The following is a 10,270-nucleotide window of genomic DNA, read 5'->3' as shown; positions in this document are numbered from 1 at the left end:
TATTCTATCCTGAAAAAAAAAATAATCAGAAATAGCCAGATTTACAACTGGTAAATGGAAAATAGCCACCGTTTCAAAAGTAATCGTAATTTAGTCATTTTTTCATGTAAAGATAAAATCTGAACAAAAATACCCTTAAAATTCTGGAAAATTCTAGTATAATATGCTGGAGTTCGAATTTTTTACATATGAAATATGTGCTGGAACTTCATAATGTGTTGGAGTTCTAACATAATATACTGGAAGTTTATACACAAAAGTTCCAATGTCTAACATATTATACTTGAACTTTCCGTGTGCTGGAGTTCCAATATAATATGTTGGAAGGTTATGCACATGAGCTCCATAATCCAGTATATTATGATGGAATTTTTTGTTGTTTCAGTAAAATAGTGGTTATTTTTAATGAATTTACAAATGCTAGCTATTTTTCAATTATCAATCCAAAAATTGGCTAGCCCGTGCTATTTTCACTACTATCCTTCCCTGAATCCACCACGTGAGAGTACATGTATGTTGTTGTTGCTGTTGTTGTTCCTACATCTATGTACTTATGCATGCTTCTCACTCAATGATTGTTATATTTATTTTCTTGACCTTTTGCTAAGAAATGTAGATGGTATCTCCTTATAAAATCCTAAAAAATATGCATATACGATTATTCGATATTTGAGTATGCGAAAGGATGCAATGACCTGTAAAATAAGCGAGGTGAACTTGAAATTATTAGAATCAATTAATAGAAGTCACCAATTAATCATATTACACAAAAATAAGGAGATCTACCCGGGATTTGAAGTAAATAATTCTCTCTCTCTCTATATATAGTTTTTTTTATACGTTATTAGTTGGGAAGTTGTACTTTTTTCTTATTTATTTTCACTATATACTAATACTAGATGCCGTTGGCCCGTGCTAACACGAGCCCAACAATTTGTGTTACATTATTTTATCTGATAAAATTTAATAGTGTAATTAATTTAAATTCTGTTATTTTAGTTAGATTTATATTTTTAAATTGTGTTTGGACATAAACTTCACTTAATGAGAAATACTTTTTAAGCAAATTTTTATTTTAAAATTCTCTATTTCAATCTTTGAAGTTGAAATAATGAATCAAAATTTAACACGTACATTATTCCGAAAATGATATTTCAAGTTGAAGTCGAAATATTATATATCCAAATTAATCGAAGTTCCAAATAGTATTTTACAATTTCAAGTAAATATTGTCCAAATGCGTACAATGAGTTACAATATCATAATATTATATAATAAATAATTAACATATGAAAATATAACTAATTTTAGTAATTCAATATATTTTGTAGGAAGGCGACACATCAAGCAAAGTCTACAAAAGTACTGACGGCTTTCCTACTTAATGAATAAGTTGCTTGCTTTCCTCGTGTATTCATTCCTTACCTTTTAATATTGAACATTATTATTTTTCTTTTTGTATACTTCTTATTCTTCCCTTCGAATGATTGTCCATTTTTAATATTGAGCAATTCTAAAATTTGGAATTCTAATACAGAAGCTTCACAGAGTAATAGAGCATTGTTTCAGTGTGTTTCTCATGCTTAAACAATTATATTGAATTCATTAAATTTAAATTTTGAACCCAACAATTAATGGCAGTAGAAAATGAACATACATGGAAAAGTTCACTAAAATGTCAACAAAAATGAATTATGAACCTATAACTTCTAAAGTATAATGAGTTTAGTGGTAACAATGTTAAATATTGAGTTCATTTAATTTAAACCCATTAAATTTAAATTTTGAATCCATCTTTGAGTATCTATGTATTACAAAACTTAATATCAAATCCATCTTTGTGTAGCTATGTATTACAAAACTTAATAAAATATTATTCCCATAGTATTTTTTAAGTAATAAAAATTACCCAATATAATAAATTGAAGAAGTCAAATGTATAGGTACAATTTTAGGACTTGTTTGGAAGCCTCAGTTACATTAATTTTAAAGTTTGAAACTACACGGAATTTGACTCAGAGACTATCTGGAGAAGTCCAAAGCATCATTTGCTTTTATGGATTGTTTGAAGTTGTTTCTTATTGGTTTAAATGTAAAAATGAGTAGGAGTGTACATGATTTAATTTGGATCGATTTTCCCATAAAAAAAATCAAATCAAATAAATCGATTTTTTTTAAATATTATGGAGTGAATGGTTTGATCAATGAATATTCGATTCTTTCTTCAACGTAGAATCGATTCACACCAATTCTTCTATTTTTTATAGAAAAAATACAGATTCGGGTCATCATTAATCATTTGATATAGTATTCAATACATATGTATATACGTTTATCCTTCACTTCATTCTTTTTCTTTCTGAAGTTTCGACATCCAGCTCGAGCAAGAATAAAAAGAACCAAATGACTCCATATATCCATATAATATATATATATGGTACCTGTATTTACACATACACATATATGATATAGGAATGGTTCAATGTAAGAAAAATTTGACTGAATTCTTTTTACGGAGTTGCAACTATCCATTACAAAACAAAGAATTCCGTTCTTACAAGTAAATACTCAAAAAGTCGTTTTTTTTTCTCGATTCGGTTTATATCGAGTTTTGTCGGTTATTTATCGATTTTTTCTTAAATATAAGACATACACTACGAAATATATATTCCGGTCATTTTCAACGCAACACTATCAAATCAATTGCCCAGAGAAATCTATTATTTACCAAGATATATTGATGATAATTGAATCAAATAGTGATGAATAATTTAATGACTCAATTAAAATATATATTATTTTTAACATGAAATGGATTCTTACACTTAATAAAAAAAAATATCAATCAAATTAGAATGTAAAGATAAAGAACTGTACTAAAAGTGAAAACGATTAATATTTACCAAAAGTTTTTTGAAACTTTGTATAAAAATATACTATATATAGGTGTAATAATAAATTAATAGTTACTCCTATAGTCGGTTTGGTTCATTTTTTTGGTTATTTTGTGATTAAAACCAAAACCAAACCAAATTTGATCGGTTTTTAAAATTCAAAACCAAAACCAAACCAAACCAAACCAAAAAGTATCGATTTTTTTGGTCGGTTGGATTTGATTTTCTGTTTGATTCGGTTTTTCGGAATTTTATGAACACCCCTAATTGCAATGATCATTAATAGATAACATATTTTAGTACAATCAAACGGCTCTCCTATCTGAACCATTCACTTAAATCTGATATGATATTTAATTGGTTCTTAAAAATAAAAAAGAAATTCGTTTAAGTAAATAGCACCTTTTTACTCCATGTATAGAAGAAACCAACGAAAAGTATCCAATATTAGAAATAAAATAAGATAAAGTAAGGCTAGGGGCGTAGACACTGAAATTTTAACAGATCAAGATAAATTCTAAATTCAAGACAACTCTTAAGATATTAGGAGTCTATTAGGATTATTTGTTACTACTCCACCCAAACCCTAATTCATGCATATAAATAAGGCTATATATGTCCTTCAAAGACGATCTCAGCAATTTCATAAACTCTCGAAATATGCACAAAGAATCAAATATGAGATCTCCGAAATTCTCTGAATATTCAATAAGAGATCCAAAACATGTCAAATATGTCTTGCTAAAGCCCTCGAATCACGTAGAATAAATCAGAGGGAAGAATAAAGGGATAAACAAAGTTATAACCTGCAATATTTATCAATAATTTTTTTTTTTATAATTGTTTGTAATTACAATTTTATTTTTCTCTGCATAAATTTATTGCAAACATGGGGTATTGGAAAAAACTTATGAGACGGTTAGAAAATTGTCATCCTCCTCGTCAACCAAATAAACGAGCACTATTTTCTACTGAAGAAGCACCAAAAAGTACCTGAAAAACTCATCTATTTTTAGTGGGCTTTGGACATAAATATTGTAAAATTTCGAAAAAGTAAAAAAAAAATTCAAGTGAAAATGGTATTTGAAAGTTAGAATTGTGCTTGAACATGAATACAATTTTGGATTGTTTTAAATTTATGTGAGTGATTTGAAGTGAAAATTTTAAAAATAGCCTTTGGAGTATTTCAGATTTTTGAAAAATTCCAAAATTCACCTTGAAGTGAAAATTGAAGATTTCATGGCCAAATACTGATTTCGAAAAAAGTGAAAAATTTCGTATGGCCAAATGACAGTTCATATCAAACTTCATATCATAGGGATTCATGTGTATGGCGTGTACGATCAAATTTGGCCCAAGCCCAAATTACCAGCCCAATTCACCCAAGGTAAGTTTGATTATTGACCCGTCTATTTATTGAACTCAGTTTATCTAGACCTAACCTATCTCAATACATTTAAGTTGGACTGATTTTTAGCCCAAATCAATGCATGAGTAATTTTGTCAAAATATCTTAGAAATAATTTTTTTTGTTTGATATGTTATATAGGACCAAAGAAAGAAAAGTCTTATTTAGTAATTATACAATTTATAAGAAAATAACACATTAAGTAAAGCTTGATAAAAGTTAGACGGGTTGGACTATGACCCAAATTTTAGCCTATCTTGGTCCAACCCATCTTAGCCCAAGTAACTTTTGGGCCCACCTAATTATTGACTCAAACCATTTTGACCCATCCAAAATCGGTCCACCTCGCCCATTTGATACCCCTAGTTCAGGGGTACTATGTCTTTTTACTTATTTAATCTTGTTTCTACTAATGCATATGTTCGGGACATAATATGTAATGTCGCATTCTCGGTTGACGTGGTTACTTGGGCAAATAACGTATTTTATGGTATTGTTAGCTTTTCTGTCTCTTAATTTTCACCTTAATTACTCTTCTTCCTTAATTATTAAACGAATAAAACAAAAGAAGTTTTAGAAGGAAACAGAACTTTTTTTAGTTTCATCAAAGAGAAATATTTGCCCTACTTGTATTTATTTGGGTACAAGTGCTGAAATTGATAATAAGTTGTTGCAGTATCTGATAAAAAAGTGCTGATAAACTCTTTTTCTATTAAAATGACTTAAATAATTTTAGAATTGTTTACACTTATAAGAGCGTAATTTCTTCAAAATTTTAGATTCCAAATCGATTCAAATACAAAATATTCTATTTGTCATTTTATTTTAAATACAACTGTGCTTAGATAAGATAATTTTTATGATAAATATTATTTATTTTATGATAACAATATAATCATAAGTTATAATAATAATAAACAGACAAAAGTTTCTTAGTAAAAAATAAACTAAATAGGACAAATTGTTTGAAAAGAAACAAACATTGTCTTCATCATCACGATACATAAAAAGCAAAACACCAAAAGTTTGATATATCCTTATTTATTACATACAGTTCAAAGATTAATACACAATCACATAAATATAAGTATGCAAAGGAATAAAGAATTTGCTTATCTTAAATAGTCAATAAGAATTGCAGACTTGAAGAGGTTGGGGGAAAAGGAGGAGGGAAGGGGAGGCAATGAGTATTGATGTAGGAGTTTTGTTCTAAAAAGAAATATTTTAAGGATAAAATAATAAAAATCTTGGTCAAACTTAAAGTGCTTATAAACTAAAAATTCATAAGTTGGGAGTGACCAACTTATGGCTTTTGGCTTATTTTTGACTTATAAGCACGTGACTTATAAACACTTTTAACTTTACCAAACACGTAAATAAGCCGAAAAGTGCTTATAAGCTAGTTTGACCAGCTTATAAGCTTAGCCAAACACCCTCAAAAAATTCTACAATTCCCCGAAAAATAATTATTGAAATATTCTCATGGTTTCCTGTTAAATCTTTGATGCGATTTAGGTGTGTTTCTAAATTTTTTTATTCCCTTATGTTGGAATCAAATTTCGTTGATATTCATCATTGTCGCTCTATGACTCGCAATGGTGGAACAAAAATTCTTGTGCGCAAAGGAGAGTTTTTACACTATCGAGCACAATGGAGATGGAAAGGCCTTTAAATGGAATTTCCATAATCTTTACAACAATGTAATGTATAATAATGGTTTGTTTTGCATTTGGATGGAGCAAGTGGGGTCTGTTAGAATTTGCAATCACAGTACAATCAAACCTCTCTATAACAACGTCGTTTGTTTCGATATTTTTCGACTGTAATACTGAAGTGCGTTTATAGATAACATATATTATAATGTAATGTTAAAATCAATTCCGAAAAAACTCAACTTTTATAGTGAAAACGTCAGACAGTTCCTCTTTCTTGCTCCGAGAAATGCATTGTTGGAATTGGGTTGGAACGACAAGCAGCTCAAGCAGTGGCGAAGCCAGAAATTTACTCAAGGGTGTTCAAAATTGAAAGAAGTGAAACAAATTCTCTGAGAAAGAGTGTTCAATATATGTTATATACCTCTAAATTCTAATATTTTACCTATATACGCAGTGTAATTTTCCGACGAAGGGTGGTCAGTTGACCACCCTTTATAACATGTAGCTTCGCCCCTGAGCTCAAGATTCGAGGGCTCTTGCTATAGCCAAACGCGAGGGAAGGGTCGTTTTGGGGTGGCTCCTCCGTTGTGGATAAACGGAAAACCCGACTCCGAATACTTGCCCCGACTTCCAGTTCATAATTGCTCTAGTAAATAACTAAAGAAAATAGATAGATGGGAGATAGAAAAATAGTTATTATATAGGGATGTTGTTACAGAGAAATCTGACTGTACATGAGACGTACTACGTCTTCCCAGCTTGAGAAAAATTATTAACTCGGTTCACCATTTATATAGTTATTCACTAGGTTATGAACCAGAAGAAAAGAAGTATAAAGTTTTGATGACACGTGATGTTGCATTTGGGTTCCATCTTAAAAAAGTAGAGTTTGCATCAACGGAGTTATCTATATGTTGGATTACAGGAATAACTTCGTAGTTGCATTTGATGTTAAAGCTGAAAATTTTAGAATTATTAAATTGTTGGCCAATTTAAGTACTACATACTTAACAACTTGTTTGGATTGTTGTTACGTCTTCTCCTCTTCCCTTTCTAGTTTCTAACACTCCTCCCCCCCAAAAAAAAATCACAGTACAACATTGGCTGAAGTAGTGTTTGTTTGATAGTTAATAGAATTTTTTCTCGGACCAATGACGAAAATAGAATTTGTTCTGACCAATTTGATGAGTTTGCGTTACCTCAGTATTTATGTCTCATTGGTATCGGTTGATAAAGATTAATCATATCATACTATATTATAATTAGAAACCCTCTAAATCTAAAGTTGAATTATCGAAATGACTAGAAGAATTTAAACGACTTTTTTACTCTTTACTTAAACTCTACTCCTATAATAATCTTGTACTAAATAATAAATTCACCTTCCAAAAAATGATAAAGGTTGGAAAATCCTTCAGCTCCCTTGAGAAATCTGAAACTAGATAGTAATTAAGGCAGCACCCACTCCTTCTTTGCTCCCTTCAGCTCTTTCCTTGCCTAGTCATGTTAGATCTTCAATGAAGCAAGATCAAGATGAAATCCCAAACTTCAGGTTTATCAGCTGAATTGGTAGGTGTTAGTAACACTAAGTTGTATAGCATAGATGCACTACTGGTGGTCAACATGATTTTGGGAAAGTTCAAAATTCCATGGAGCCTACATAAGACAAAGTGCATCAATTTGGCATCAAAATTAAACATTGTTTCAGAGAAGGAAATGAGTTTCCAGACTCATTATCAAAATATGCTACCACCATTCCTCACACGCAAATCTTCCTCACTGAAAAAGATCTCCCTACCGAAGCTAGAAGAGCTATAAGGATAGACAGAACGCAAATTCCAGCCTTTAGGATAAGGGCAAGAAAACACTCTGGATGGATCTATGAGCCTCCGTGAACAATATCGTGTGAAGAGTTACAGTGGACCGAAAGTCTCAATCTTGTGGTTGCTCTTCCCCCTATTTTTGTTAATGTGCTTGCACACCTTTTATTTACTGCCTCTCTAGTGTTGGGGTACTGCTTTGGGAGGTCTTGGTTACATGTCCTCCTTGTTTAACCAAAAAACAGAATTTTAGTCAAAGCTAGAATTTAGAAGAATGAGGGTTACTGATAATCAAAAGAATATATAGAAGAGAATAATTTGGAATAACCAGAATGTAATCAGGAGAAAAACAAGTGAATCAGAGTATATTTCAATTGTGTTCTGTGTCCTTACAAAAGTATTCTCCCTTTTATAATGGTTTTCTTGGAGATATGTGTATTGCCTTTTGTCTTAATAAGGCAATTATGGGTAATAAATGACAATAAAAGAAACGTTACTCAATCATTTATATTAAATACAAATTCTCTAACGTACTCAGTATTTAATATATGTTAAATACTGAATTTGGACTCTCATGCGTTGTCACATTCATTTCCTTGATTCTTCTTGATCTTTGAGCTTTAAATGACTTAAATAGGTACGTGCGCTGAACTATTTGAATAACTGCCCGTGCCTCTTTCATCACCTTCTCTCGTATCTGTTATTGCTCGTGCCTCTTGGCTAATTATAACTCTTTGACCATTTGACTAATCCACGTGTCATGACACGTCACCTCCAATATGCAAACTCAATTTTTCCCAATACAGATAGTCCCCCCACTTTCCATTTATTTATCAATTAAATATTTGGGAAGCGGATTTCATTAAAAAGGGAATTTATGTCATCATTAATGCTATGACAACATTGACGCTTCACTTGTCTCTTCTATTAAATGCTCTATACACGTGTCATTCTCCCATCGGTTCTGCAGTTTTGCAGCCTTTTTTCAAGGCTTTTACAGCCCCACTATTCACGAAGAGCTAGTTGCCTTTATTATAGGCTTTCCATCATTACACTTCTTGCCTTTGACGGTCGTTTTCTCACATAAATATAACCTTTTTCTCTTGTCCTCTTCTTCATAAAGTTTTATTGAATACTTTATTCTTCGATACTGTTCACTTCTTCCTTAATTCGACCTTCTTCATCATGTCTTCTTCAAACCCTAATCCTAGAAGAGTTCCTATCTTGGATAACTTCCCCAATGCACCTGTTAGACATAGAACGGGTAGGGGTGGTAGACTCCGTAGTTTAGGATCTGCCCGTGGCGGCAGTTCTTCTGCTGGTTCTTCTACTCAGAAATCATCTTCTAAGGGTAAAGAAACTTCTGAACCTTTACAAGAACCTTTGATAGAAGAGATAGTTCCTAGCGACTTATCTTTTACCCATGACAGAGAATCACTTCAAAAACAAGTTTCTGAGTTGAGTCGTGCTGATACCTACCCTACCATGATTACAGAGGTTTTAACCCCCATAGTTTGTAACGACTGTCATTGGAATAGTGACTTCCCAATTGTTGTTCCTAATCCAAATCAAAGAATTACTTCTTATATGACTGGTTTTTCTTTCGTTTATACTTATCCCTTTACTCTAGGATTTAAACCAGCCATTGATCCAGTAATTCTTGATTTTTGCCATTTTTTCCAAGTTTGTTTAGCACAAATCGGCCCACTCGTTTGGAGAGCTGTGGCTTGCTTAAGACATTTAACAAACAAGGCGGGTGTTGATTTTACTTTCCCTCATCTAATTCATCTTTACTCCTCCAGGCTCTATCGCATCGGTGTTTTTACTTTAGTAGTTAGGAGTAAAAGGGTTTTAGTAATCCCAAAAGATGATAAGGACCGTGGCTGGTATGCTCGATTCGTTGCTGCACTGTTGGTTTAGTGGGTGAAGAAAATGTTCCTTTTCCCGAGAAATGGAATTTTGCACGTAAGTCTTTTATTCTTCTCATACCTTTTTCTTTCAATTTTGATTTTTTTTAAATTTTCTCTCCCTCTCCTTTTTGTAGCAATCATGGGAGTTGTGGATAAAGTTCCCAACTTTCGTGGTTGAGTAGACAAATTATTGAAGGCCGCGCCTATGGAGGCTAGGTCCTGGAAATCTATCTCCAATCAGTACGGTTGGAAAGTGAAAACTCATGGTAAGAGTTTTTTTATATTTTCTCGTATGGAAAATCTTCTATTTATTGCCTTAATTTTCATCCTTCTTTTTGTCAGGATTTTCAATTCGAGGCGTTTCTGCTGAAGGAGTTGCGGCCTCTCGAACCTCTACAGAAGCTCAACTCACTTTAAGGAAAGCTCAGGACATACTTGTGAAGAGGAAAACCGCTGAAGAAGATTCCGAGGAGGAAGATGAAGATGACTCTTTGATAAAGAGGAAAAGGGCTAGGAGACGTGTTATGTTCGATGATGAGGCTGAAGTCTCTCCTCGTGCCTCTTCTGCCGAGCCTGTTCATCT

Source organism: Nicotiana tabacum, chromosome 7 (genome assembly GCF_000715075.1).
Source record: "Nicotiana tabacum cultivar K326 chromosome 7, ASM71507v2, whole genome shotgun sequence".
Lineage (NCBI taxonomy): Eukaryota > Viridiplantae > Streptophyta > Magnoliopsida > Solanales > Solanaceae > Nicotiana > Nicotiana tabacum.
Note: the sequence above shows the minus strand (reverse complement) of the source record.